Genomic DNA, 12,759 nt, shown 5'->3' on the forward strand with positions numbered 1-12,759 from the left:
GGAGGCGGAGGTTGCAGTGAGCTGAGATCCCGCCACTGCACTCCAGTCTGGGGTGACAGAGTGAGACTCTGTCTCAAAAAAGAAAAAAAAGTTAATGTTGATGATGTATTTATTAAGTACGAACAATAAGTACCTGTTCTTTTTGTTGCCATTCATGGAAGTTTAACTTCAGGATGCTTTTGTAGCTTTTCGTTCTGTAATTCTTTACATTTAAGGTGAAGGAAAGGCAACTTGGTGTGATTGTTTACTTGTAGAAAATAAATGAGATGACTGGGCATTATAATTATGAGGCTTTGCAATTTGAGAGCTAAGTGCTGTCACATTAGCTACAGGAAATATTCACTTATTTTTCTGGGCTCCTCCAGGTTATAGTTGATGTTTGATGATAGCCATGTCACATTCAGTGAGGAAGCTGATGACTCCAAAGATGTGAACAAATCATATTCAGGCTCTACTAGTTAAAATGTTAAACATACTTTTTTTTTTTTTTCTGAGACGGCGTCTTGCTCTGTCTCCCAGGTTGAAGTACAGTGACGCCATCTCAGTTCGCTGCAACCTCCACCTCCCAGGTTCAAGTGATTCTCCTGTCTCAGCCTCCTGAGCAGCTGGGATTACAGGTGCCCGCCACCACGCCTGGCTAATAGTTGTATTTTTAGTAGAGACGGGGTTTCACCGTGTTGGCCAGGCTGGTCTCAAACTCCTGACCTCAGGTGGTCCACCTGCCTTGGCCTCCCGAAGTGCTGGGATTGTAGGCGTGAGCCACCATGCCCAGGCCCATATTTTTTGTTTAAAAGACTTTTAGAATTTTTCTCTTTTCACATTGTTTTCCCCCATGGCCCAAGTTGTCTGTACTTTTAGAAGTTTTCTTAAACTTGCAAGCTTGAGTTTTTTTCCTCCTTAAAAAAGCTGTCTTATACTCTTAAAGGAGAATATGTAATTAGCTACCTCATTGTTGGTATTACACTTTATTTTTGGATTAGGTTAATAAAAATTATAAAGAAAGCAACTGATATCAATTTCTGCAGTGTTCTTAAATGATATTAAGAAGTAAAGAAGCAATCAGAAATGATCTGTGTCTCTGATGAAGAAGTCATCTGCCACACAAAGATGTTTAGGTCAATGATGGACCTCATGTATCACTGTGGTCCCATAAGGTTACAATATAGTGTTAGCCAGGTGTGGTAGCTCGCACCTGTACTCCCAGCGCTTTGTGAGGCTGAGCGGGTGCGGATTGGTTGAGGCCAGGAGTTTGAGACCAGCCTGGGCAAAATGGTGAAACCCTGTCTTTGCAAAAAATAGAAAAAAAATTAGCAGGGTTTTGTGGTGGGCGCCTGTACTACTTGGGAGACTGAGGCAGGAGGATCACCTGAGCCTGGGAGGTCGAGGCCACAGTCAGCCGAGATTGGGCCACTGTACTCCAGCCTGGGTGAGAGTGAGACCCTGTCTCTAAAAACAAAACAAAAAACAAAGATTATACTACAGTGTTTTAACTGTATCTTTTCTATGCTTAGATGTGTTTAGATACACAGGTACTTACCATTGTGTTACAGTTGCCTACAGTATTCAATACAGTAACATGCTGTACAGGTTTGTAGCCTAGAAGCAGTAGGCTATATCCTATATCCTAGGTGTGTGGTAGGCCGTACCAGGTGGGTTTGTATAAGTCCACTTGATGATCTTTGCACAGTGATGAAATCGCCTTTCTCAGAACATATCTCTGTCATTAAGCAACATATGACTGTAAATCTAATTTAAGATTTCTGTTGATTGTCTTACCATTCTTACTAATATGCAGTCCAGATATTCAGATCTACTGTTTTGGCTACTTGAAGATCTCTAGTTACATTACATTTTGTCTGTTAAAGCTCCAGACACATTTTCAGCAATAAAAATAGCTCAATTTTTCTGTTCATAAATATAAAACAGAAAAGCATAGATATGAAAGCAAAATATATTCCAGATCCTCCCATCTACTGACAACTTTGCTATTCCACTGTTAACATTTTGACATTTCTCTTTACTGAAATATCTCTATGCATATACACATAACAGATTTACCTGAATGGAATACTGTTGGTATTATGCTGTGACCTTCTTTTAGCTAACAACATTTCTACTGTATATTAAAGGCCTCTAATATATATCTAAATCATTATTTTCAATGCCTCCTACTATTCTATTGTATCTATTCTAGTTAATAATATCACAGGGCCAAAATTCTTCAGATTTACTTGGTAGTACAACACAAATTAAAAACCTTGAATTCATTTGAATCAGATTTCTAAGTAATTAGAAATTATGATAATTTTATTCTTTCTCAGATACATTATAACTTCAAACTACTTTGCTTTTACTTTTTAATCAGTTATTAAATTTAAGTTGTCACTACTCAAAATTTGAATGTTTTAATATACTTAAATCTCTTTCTTAGAGACTTAGCTTCTTTAAAGAAGAGAAATTGTTCTTTAAAAAATATTCCTTAGAAAGTTCTTTGAGTTTGAGTCATTAAGACTTTAAGAATGTGTAAAGAAAGAAAAAAAAGCTAAAATAGACCCCACTGATGGAGTCTAAAATTAAGGACAGGGTTCTTAAATGCTGGCTCAGAAACATCAACATCAACAGGCATATTTGGTTAAAACATAGATTGCCAGGCCTCCCTTCATACCAGCTAAGTACAATCTCTGGAGATGGGGTCCAGGAACTTATGTTTCGAACAGGCTTCTCTGGTGGTTCTAATGAGAAACCACTCTTGGGATCTTTAGAATTTAGTAAATCTAATCTAATTCTTTTTTTTTTTTTTTTTTTTTTTTTGAGACGGAGTCTCGCTCTGTAGCCCAGGCTGGAGTGCAGTGATGCGATCTTGGCTCACTGCAACCTCTGCCTCCTGGATCCTGGTTCAAACAGTTCTCCTGCCTCAGCCTCCTTAGTAGCTGGGATTACAGGTGCCCCCCACCACACCTGGCTAATTTTTGTATTTTAGTAAAGATGGGGTTTCACCATGTTGGCCAGGCTGGTCTTGAACTCCTGACCTCGTGATCCGCCCGCCTCAGCCTCCCAAAGTGCTGGGATTATAGGCAGGAGCCACTGCATCGGGTGTAAATCTAAGTCTTAAACTTGTCTGTTGCCTGTTTGTCAATTTGTGATGGTTCTGTTGTGGCACTTTTGAGCTCAACCATAAAAGAAAGGAAAAGAAACAAGGGACCATTTGCTCAGTGTGTCTCATCCTTTATTCTACCACTTTACATCTCAGGGATGTGACCTACTCTTGTTCCTAATGATCATTAACTGTGACAGGAACCCTCAGTGGATGGGGCGTGTGTAGGGGAAAAGGGTGTTTAAAATTTTAGATATGTTTAGTTACAAAGAGCTCTTCAGGTGATTTTGATGTCTCTTCACCTTGTGAATCATTCATTGATGCACCAGGTAAATGTTCAAATGATATATGACAGCAGAACAGAGAAGTACATTTTCTTCAGTTGACATTTTTGAGTTGTCAGTACAATACTGACTTTAGTTTTTAATTTGCATTGCACTACCAAGTAAATTAGTTAAATTTGTCAGTTGAAGTACAACACCAAAAAGAATAATTCCTAAATATAAAATGATAGTACATTCTCAGTTTTTTTTTTTAATTGTTGTTTTGAGACAGAGCCTCACTGTGTCACCCAGGCTGGAGTGCAGTGGCATAACCTTGGCTCACTGCAACCTCCATCTCCAGGGTTCAAGTGACTCTCCTGTCTCAGCCTCTGGAGTAGCTGGGATTACAGGTGTGTGCCACCACGCCTGGCTAATTTTTTTTTTTTTTTTGAGACAGAGTCTCGCTCTGTTGCTCAGGCTGGAGTGTGGTGGCGTGATCTCGGCTCACTGCAAGCTCCACCTCCCGGGTTAATGCCATTCTCCTGCCTCAGCCTCCTGAGTAGCTGGGACTACAGGTGCCCACCACCACACCCAGCTAATTTTTTGTATTTTCAGTAGAGTTGGAGTTTCACGGTGTTAGCCAGGATGGTCTCAATCTCTTGACCTCATGATCCGCCCACCTCAGCCTCCCAAAGTGCTGGGATTATAGGTATGAGCCACCGCGCCTGGCCAATTTCTTGTATTTTTAGTAGAGACGGGTTTCACCACATTGACCAGACTGGTCTTGAACTCTCGACCTCAGGTAATCCACCTGCCTTGGCCTCCCAAAGTGTTGGGATCACAGGCATGAGCCACCACACCCGGCCTTCTTTTTTTTGAGCTGGAGTCTCAGTGTTGCCCAGGCTGGAGCGCAATGGCACAATCTCGGTTTACTGGAAGCTCTGCCTCCCAGGTTCAAGCGATTCTTCTGCCTCAGCCTCCCGAGTGGCCAGGATTACAGGCGTGTGCCACCATGCCCGGCTAATTTTTGTATTTTTTTTTTTTTTGAGACGGAGTCTTGCTCTGTCGCCAGGCTGGAGTGCAGTGACACTATCTCAGCTCACTGCAACCTCCGCCTCCTGAGTTCAAGCGATTCCCCTGCCTCAGCCTCCCAAGTAGCTGGGATTACAGGCATGTGCCACCACGCCCGGCTAATTTTTTGTATTTTAGTAGAGATGGGATTTTGCCATGTTGGCCAGGCTGGTCTCGAACTCCTGACCTCAGGTGATCTGCCCGCCTCAACCTCCTAAAGTGTTGGGATTGCAGTCATGAGTCACCATGCCCAGCTTAAATTCTGTTTTTATAGTTTGGTATTGAATTGTAAATATCAGGAGAAAAAAATGAGTTTGCTTTCTTTAGTTTTGTGGTTAAGTATCAATATAACCTAGGTCTTGGAAACTGTATCTATTTTTAGGGGTTGTATTGGGTTCTTTTTTTTTTCTTGGTAAAAATGAGATTGGTAAATTTGGAGTATGTAATGGTGTATACTAGTGCCCAAATATGAGATTCTTTATATGTATTTAGATAATTATCATAGTGTATCATATTTGAGTATTATACAATTTCAAATGTATTGTTAATAAAAAATCACAGTTTGATTTAATTGAAAAGTGGCTGAGACATAATTTTTTATTATAAGAAATATTGTGAGCTGGGTATGGTAATATATGCACGTAGTCTTAGCTACTCAGGAGGCTGAGGCAGGAGAATCCCTCGAGTCCAGGAGTTTGAGTCCAGCCTGGGCAACATAGTGAGACCTTGTCTCTTAAAAATAAATAAAAAAATAAATAAAAATTTAAAATAATTAAGAAATATTGTGGAAAAATTGCATATGAATAAACACTTCTTTTTAAAGGCTCTACTTTTCAAGAATGGATTGACAGTATATGTGTGTGTAAGATTATACGTATGTGTGTGTGTGTGTATCAAATTTAGAGTAGATTTGAAGTTACTGGATTTATCACCATTATACCTGGAATTAGCTAGTCACCGTTATACCTTGTTGATGATGCTGAAACTATGCCCCTCACTAAGATGGTTTTTATTATGAAGTGACTCAGAAATGTCAATTTTAATGAAAAAAGTTATTGGCGTACTTGTTCATTTTGGAATAATTGAAGCAATTGTTTATGCCTGTACTTCAGAAGCTGTGTGGAAAATACGTAATATCCTTTCTAAGTATCAGTCTACATTCAAAGACAAAATATTTGAATCTTCTGAATACTTCAGTTCAGTTCCAGTGAAACAGTCCACAGGATTTTCATGCCAAAAAACCCATATGTGCTGAAGAATGGTGAACACCGCCTTATCTAGATTCCACCCCTTGCCCTAATTAAACACCAGTGCTGGCAGCGATGTATTCTCCGTATACCCACTGTAATTACTACACAATCCTAAAATTGTATAACTTTGGTCCGAAAAATGAAGGGTGCAATTTTAAAGTAAAGTGAAACACTGCAATGAGATAGAGAGACAGAGAATGCTAATTAATAGATTATAGTCAGCCAGCAGTGGGGCCTAATTAAACTCTGCATTCATTATACCCTCCATAGCCCTCAGAGGTCAGGCATCTTCCACTTGATAAAGAAGATTGGTTTAATAGGATTTACAGTAATTAAATGGTTTCCCCATTTCAGTTTGAGACTGGGGATTTAGGTCCATTCTAAATATTGGATCTGATTGGACCATAGAGATCTTGTTCTAGGATCCTATCAGATGTAAAGACACATTTGCTTAGAATTGCTTGATATGTGTGGTTCTTTATTATGGAGTTCTTTTAGAAGATGTTTCTGATATAAATACTCAGCAATTTTTATGTCTCATCCTTCTTTTGTTACTGAACTTTCAAATACTGCTGGTTGGAGAGTTAGAATAGTATGTAACAGGGAAGGCTTTTTCTTTTTCTTTTTTAAAATTGGGAGTAAGGAGGGTTTTTAGTGTATGTTTGACAAAGAATGAAAATCTAGCTGTGAGCTTGGTGGAACTGCAGAGCTACTAAGACTTTGGATGGGGCGGGGCTCGGTGGCTCATGCCTATAATCCCAGCACTTTGGGAGGCTGAGGTGGGCGGATCACGAGGTCAGGAGATCGAGACCATCCTGGCTAACATGGTGAAACCCCGTCTCTACTAAAAATACAAAAATATAGCTGGGTGTGGTGGTGGGCACCTGTAGTCCCAGCTACTCAGGAGGCTGAGGCAGGAGAATGGCATGAACCCGAGAGGCGGAGCTTGCAGTGAGCTGAGATCGCACCACTGCACTCCAGCCTGGGAGACAGAGCGTGACTCTGTCTCAGAAAAAAAAAAAAAGACTTTGGATGATTTTTTTTTTTATTCTAAACAGCATTTAACCAGATTATCATCATACTTCTTTTTTAATTATGCCTTGAAATAATTCTGTATGTTGAATTTAGTTGGAAGCTTATTTTAAAAATGTTTATTTAAAGCACTGTCATTGAAATATTTCATGAACAAAATACTGTTTAATATTATAGGATGGCAGGTGAATTTAATGTTTTTTGCCTTGTGTGTTTCTTCTCTTTTTGGAGTCTGATTTTTATGTTGCTCATTTACTTAGGAATCAAGAGAATTTCTAGTTCAGAAATGCAAAAAGATAACCTTGTGTAATTCTTTGTCATTTTTTTTCTCATTTGGAGACTTTTGACTATTAACATATAATTTTAGGTCGTATCTTGATTTGCCGCATGATAAAAGCCATTATTATTTGCCATTAAATAAACCTTTTTTTTTTTTTTTTTTTTGAGGCAGAGTTTTGCTCTTGTTGCCCAGCCTGGAGTGCAATGGTGCGATCTCGGCTCAGTGCAGCCTCCACCTCCCAGGTTCAAGTGATTCTCCTGCCTCAGCCTCCTGAGTAGCTGGAACTGCAGGTGCACGCCACCACGCCCGGCTAATTTTTTGTATTTTTAGTAGAGATGGTGTTTCGCCATGTTGGGCAGGCTGGTCTCAAACTCCTGGCCTCAGGTGATCTGTCAACCTCGGCCTCCCAAAGTGTTGGGATTACAGGTGTGAGCCACTGCTCCTGGCCTTAAATAAACTTTTTCATGAGGTTGCTGGTTATTTCACTGTCATTTGAAGTCTGATCTTAAAATTTGGGATCTATGTCTTAGATTATTGTTTTAATTTTCTTTTTGATAATTTTGTTTTAACAAGGAGATGTAGATAAATTGGTATCCTTGTTTATTGCCCAGATAAGTTTAATCTTTTTTGTTGTTTCAGAAGGGGAATGTGTTAAAGGCAGTATGCAGAGTGCCATGAGAAAATGAAATCAAATGTAAAATGGATAATGTTCCTTTTGGGGAGTTAACAGTCATTTCAAGAAGCAAAATTTGTACATGTATGGCTTACAGAAATTTGAACTATGCATTTATCAGGTCTTGATCATATGTGAAGGTATTTAAATCAGTGTGGGAAATTTGCTTCTTTTACAGTTGGTAAGTTTGCTTATCTGGAATGTAGTGAAGTATGAAAAATAATTAAGCAGAGCTAATAAAAATGTTGCACAAATATGAGATAGGGCTTATATGAAGAAATAAGGGCAGAGTTTGCCAGATAATTGCAGTGTCTCTCTCACTTTTTATTTTCCTCTGTCTTTTTGGATCTCATAGTGCAGTGTAGTGTGTGATCTCATTTCAGTGAAATAAAATTGTTTTTAGAGATTTGCTAATTTACAGCAAATTTGCAGATAGCATCTTAAATATAATTTGGGGGTCCTTTTTATTGTGCAAAAGAAATCAGAAAATGGGTTTAGTTTTTAGTTACATTAATGTTAATCAGTGGAGGTCATAGTTTCATTTTTTAACATTTAAAATCGTACCACCCTCTGGAACTTGACATCTGTTATGAGTGCACTGTTACGCCCAGAAGAGTATAGGAGGTGCCTAGAAACCATACTTTATAAGAAATGGCTGAAGGAACTCAAGAAGAGAAGACTTACAACATTTTAATTATACTCTTAAGTATTTGGTGGACAGCCATGTTGAAGGAGATTTTTCCTTTTTTCTTTCTTTGTTAGTATTGTTTTTGGAGAACAAACACTGGAAAAATGAGCACAAATATTAAGGTTTTAAATTTTGGCTGCAAGGAGGAATGGATTTTTGAAAAAAGCTATATCCGGCCGGGCGCAGTGGCTCACGTTTGTAAGCCCAGCACTTTGGGAGGCCGAGGCGGGCAGATCATGAGGTCAGGAGATCGAGAGCATCCTGGCTAACATGGTGAAACCCTGTCTCTACTAAAAATGCAAAAAATTAGCTGGGCTTGGTGGCGAGCACCTATAGTCCCAGCTACTCAGGAGGCTGAGGCAGGAGAATAGCGTGAACCCAGGAGGCGGCGCTTGCAGTGAGCCCGAGATTGCGCCACTGCACTCCAGCCTGGGCGACAGAGCGAGACTCCGTCTCAAAAAAAAGAAAAAGAAAAAAACTATTTCCATTTGATGAAAGAACAGTTTCATAAAGTAATGCTTCGTCATCACTAGAAGTGGTCACTGGAAGGTCAGATTGCCTTCTGACAGCTGCGTGGGTGCTCTAAGTCATTGAACTCTTCACAACGCCCAAGGGGGTATGGCATCAAGTGGTACTTTGTGGAGAAACATTTAGGGAGTTTACCCCATCCTCCCAGGTCCTTTTGTCCTTTTTCTCCCTCCCCATCTCCTTTCCTTCTTTTATGACAATTTTATTGAGATATAATTGAATTCACCCTTTAAAGTATAGTTTTTTCTTTTTTTTTTTTTGAGACGGAGTCTCGCTCTGTTGCCCAGGCTGGAGTGCAGTGGTGGGATCTCGGCTCACTGCAAGCTCCGCCTCCCGGGTTCAAGCAGTTCTCTGCCTCAGCCTCCCAAGCAGCTGGGATTACAGGCACACGCCACCATGCCCTGCTAATTATTGTATTTTTAGTAGAGACAGGCTTTCACCATCTTGGCCAGACTGGTCTTGAATTCCTGACCTGGTGATCTACCTGCTTCGGCCTCTCAAAGTGCTAGGATTACAGGCGTGAGCCACTGTGCCCGGCCTTTTCTTTCTTAATCTGATTTACTCAAAGAAGATTTTGAAGAAAGTAATAGTAAGTTGCCCTAGGAAGTTCTTGAACGAGGGCATAAATGATGTAATAAAAAATACTGTTCAGGAGCAGCTTTTACTGCTGTCAGCAGAGTGGATTGAAGAAAAGGTGGAGAAGGGAAATGAGTTTCTTGTTGAAGACCTGGATTAAACAGGGTAATAGGAATGGAGAAGAAGGTGCACATCCATGAGATTTTCAAAGAAATATTTGGATATAGGCAGGGAACGATGGCTCGTGCCTGTAGTCCCAGCACTTTGGGAGGCCAAGGTGGGCAGGTTACTTGAGCCCAGGAGTTCAAGACCAGCCTCGGCAAAATAGTGAGACTGCATCTCTTAAAAAACAAAATTAGGGCCAGGCACGGTGGCTCATGCCTGTAATCCCAGCACTTTGGGAGGCCGAGGCTGGCGGATCACGAGGTCAGGAGATTGAGACCATCCTGGCTAACACGGTGAAACCCTGTCTCTACTAAAAATACAAAAAAATTAGCTGGGCGTGGTGGTGGGCGCCTGTAGTCCCAGCTACTCGGGAGGCTGAGGCAGGAGAATGGCGTGAACCCGGGAGGCGGAGTTTTCAGTCAGCCGAAATCGCACCACTGCACTCCAGCCCTGGGTGACAGAGCGAGACGCTGTCTCAAAAAAAAAAAAAAAAAATTAGCTGTCATGGTGGTATGCGCCTGTAGCCCCAGCTACTTGGGAGGCTAGGGCAGGAGGATAGCTTGACTGCAGGAGGTGGAAGCTGCAGTGAGCTGTGAGTGCACTACTGCACTTCCACCTGGGTGACAGAGCAAGAGTCTGTCAAAAAAAAAAAAAGAAAGAAAAGAAATATTTGGATATAGATGGCAAGAGAGAAGAATACAATGAACCATGGTATTGAGATTGGGGAACTCTTTTCCCAACGATTAACAATGGAAATGGATTAGAAAGTGGAACTAAATTTAGAGTAAGGAATGATGAATTTGGTTTTAATTATTTGAATAAAAGTTTTTCATAAGAATTTGGAGATAAGAGACTAATGACTGTGACCTCACGTACATGCATATAGATGTTATAAAGGTGTGCTTGTTAATGTTGGGGAACTCACTTTTCTAGTTAATTCAGTATCAGCTACATGCCTCTGCTTATGGGAGTAAGAAGTGGAGAGGGAGAAGCCATTAGAAGATACAGTTTTATATATATGTTCTCATCCAGCTCGATTTGTGTTTTGGTTCTCTGTCTTTATTGTGGTATTTTTGTTTGACAGCAGATACCTTGAGTGATTCTCTCAATTCCTGAAAGTTATTATTTATTAAAGTTAATACTGATTTATGATTTTTTTACAAACTTCTACTATTAGATGTCCCTTATTTTGTTTTAGTTAACAACAAGTTTTTTGGAGATCATATACCTACCTCTGTTGTGATAAATTAGGAGTGACTTTGGGAAAAAGAGAACTATTACAAAAAATGTGCTTTCAGTGAGGAAATGATAAATTTTGTTTTTGAAAATGCTCTGTTCTTCCCTTATGGACAAGATTAGAAATGCTTTTATGAACTGTTTTTGTGCTACCATACACATTTCTAAAAATACTCATTTTTCTTTTTCTTTTTTTCTTTTTTTTTTTTTTTTTTTGAGACGGAGTCTCGCTCTGTCGACCAGGCTGGAGTGCAGTGGCGCAATACTCCGCCTCCCGAGTTCATGTCATTCTTCTGCCTCAGCCTCCTGAGTGGCTGGCAGTACAGGCACCCACCACCATGCCTGGCTAATGTTTTGTATTTTTAGTGGAGACGGGGTTTCACCATGTTAGCCGGGATGGTCTCCATCTCCTGACCTCGTGATCCGCCCACCTAGGCCTCCCAAAGTGCTGGGTTTACAGGCGTGAGCCACCGTGCCCAGCCTAAAAATACTCATTTTTCTTTCCAGATTTGGAAAGTTAGTCTTTAACATAGATCTTTTCCTTTGATTTTTCCATATATTAACAATACTTACTGAACCCTCTCCCCCTTTATTTTGCCAGTTTTTCTACATAATAGGCTTTCCTTCCTAATACTGGATTGCAGTGACACTTGCTTAATTTCATATGTGGTGACTGTATAGGCCGAGAAAGTGAGATAATTCAGCCTTAATGTACACAGTGTACCATCTCTTACCAGTGGCTGGTGGCTTATGTACTTTCAGAGAATGTGGTATGCAAAGATCTGTTTAGCTTTGAAGTCAACCTGAGATAACTGCTCTGATCTTAAATGATCCTCAGATACTTGAATAGTCTTCTGTAGCAGTAATTCTTAAACTTGTTGGCCACAGGACCTCTGTATATTGTAAAAATTATTAAGGACCCCAAGCAGCTTTTGTTTATGTAGGTTATATCTACCAATATTTGTCATATTAGATACTAAAATAAAAAAATAATATTTATTAGTACATTTAGAAACAATAAACCTAATAAATGTTATCTATCATAAGTAACATTTTAAAATGAAAAACAGTTTTGCAAGTCTCTCTTTCTTTTTTTTTTTTGAGACAGAGCCTTTGCACTGTTTCCTAGACTGGAGTGCAGTGGCATGATCTTGGCTCACTGCAGCCTCCGCCTCCCGGGTTCAAGTGATTCTCCTGCCTCAGCCTCCCAAGTAGGTGAGACTACAGGCATCCGCCACCATGCCTGGCTACTTTTTGTATTTTTAGTAGAGACAGGGTTTTGCCATGTTGGCCAGGCTGGTCTCGAACTCCTGACCTCAGGTGATCCACCTGCCTCAGCCTCCCAAAGTGCTGGGATTACAGGCGTAAGCCACCGCACCTGGCCTAGTTTTGCATGTCTCTCTAAGGAAAGGAGGACTACAAATCTAAAGGCCTTATGTGGGTCTTCTGCCTCTTGTAAGAGGCTGCCACTAGAGTGCTCACTAGGTCACTCTTTAGCTGAGATCTCTGTTACTTGTTCCGTATTGTAATAAAATATTATGACCTGTGACATCAACATGGATTAACAAGTATCTGGCTTCTTGGTCAAGGGTTAGGAAGTTACACTGTTCTTTAGTAACAGTGAGCAATGGGAAAATGCTGTGAGTAATGGTGAGGAATGGTAACTTTGTTGATTTGTTGTTGATAGCATGTATTTCTTGACCCTTAGAGAGGTTCTTTGGGTGGGCTGTCTTAAGGAAGCCCTTATACTGTAGTTGGCTAACCAACAGGCCCGCGCCATCACGCCCAGCTAATTTTTGTATTTTTAGTAGAGACGGGGTGTTGCCATGGTGGCCAGGCTGGTCTCAATCTCCAGACCTCAGATGATCCACCCGCCTTGGCCTCCCAAAGTGCTGGCATTACA

The 12,759-nt window shown here is 40.4% G+C and overlaps 1 protein-coding gene across 50 annotated transcripts in view; it reads left to right on the forward strand.

The window, feature by feature from the left end:
- Nucleotides 1–12,759, forward strand: part of ERC1 (ELKS/RAB6-interacting/CAST family member 1) — a 536,900-nt gene that overhangs the window by 42,964 nt on the left and 481,177 nt on the right. The gene's annotated exons all lie outside the window — the stretch shown is intronic.

Source organism: Pan troglodytes, chromosome 10 (assembly GCF_028858775.2).
Source record: "Pan troglodytes isolate AG18354 chromosome 10, NHGRI_mPanTro3-v2.0_pri, whole genome shotgun sequence".
NCBI lineage: Eukaryota > Metazoa > Chordata > Mammalia > Primates > Hominidae > Pan > Pan troglodytes.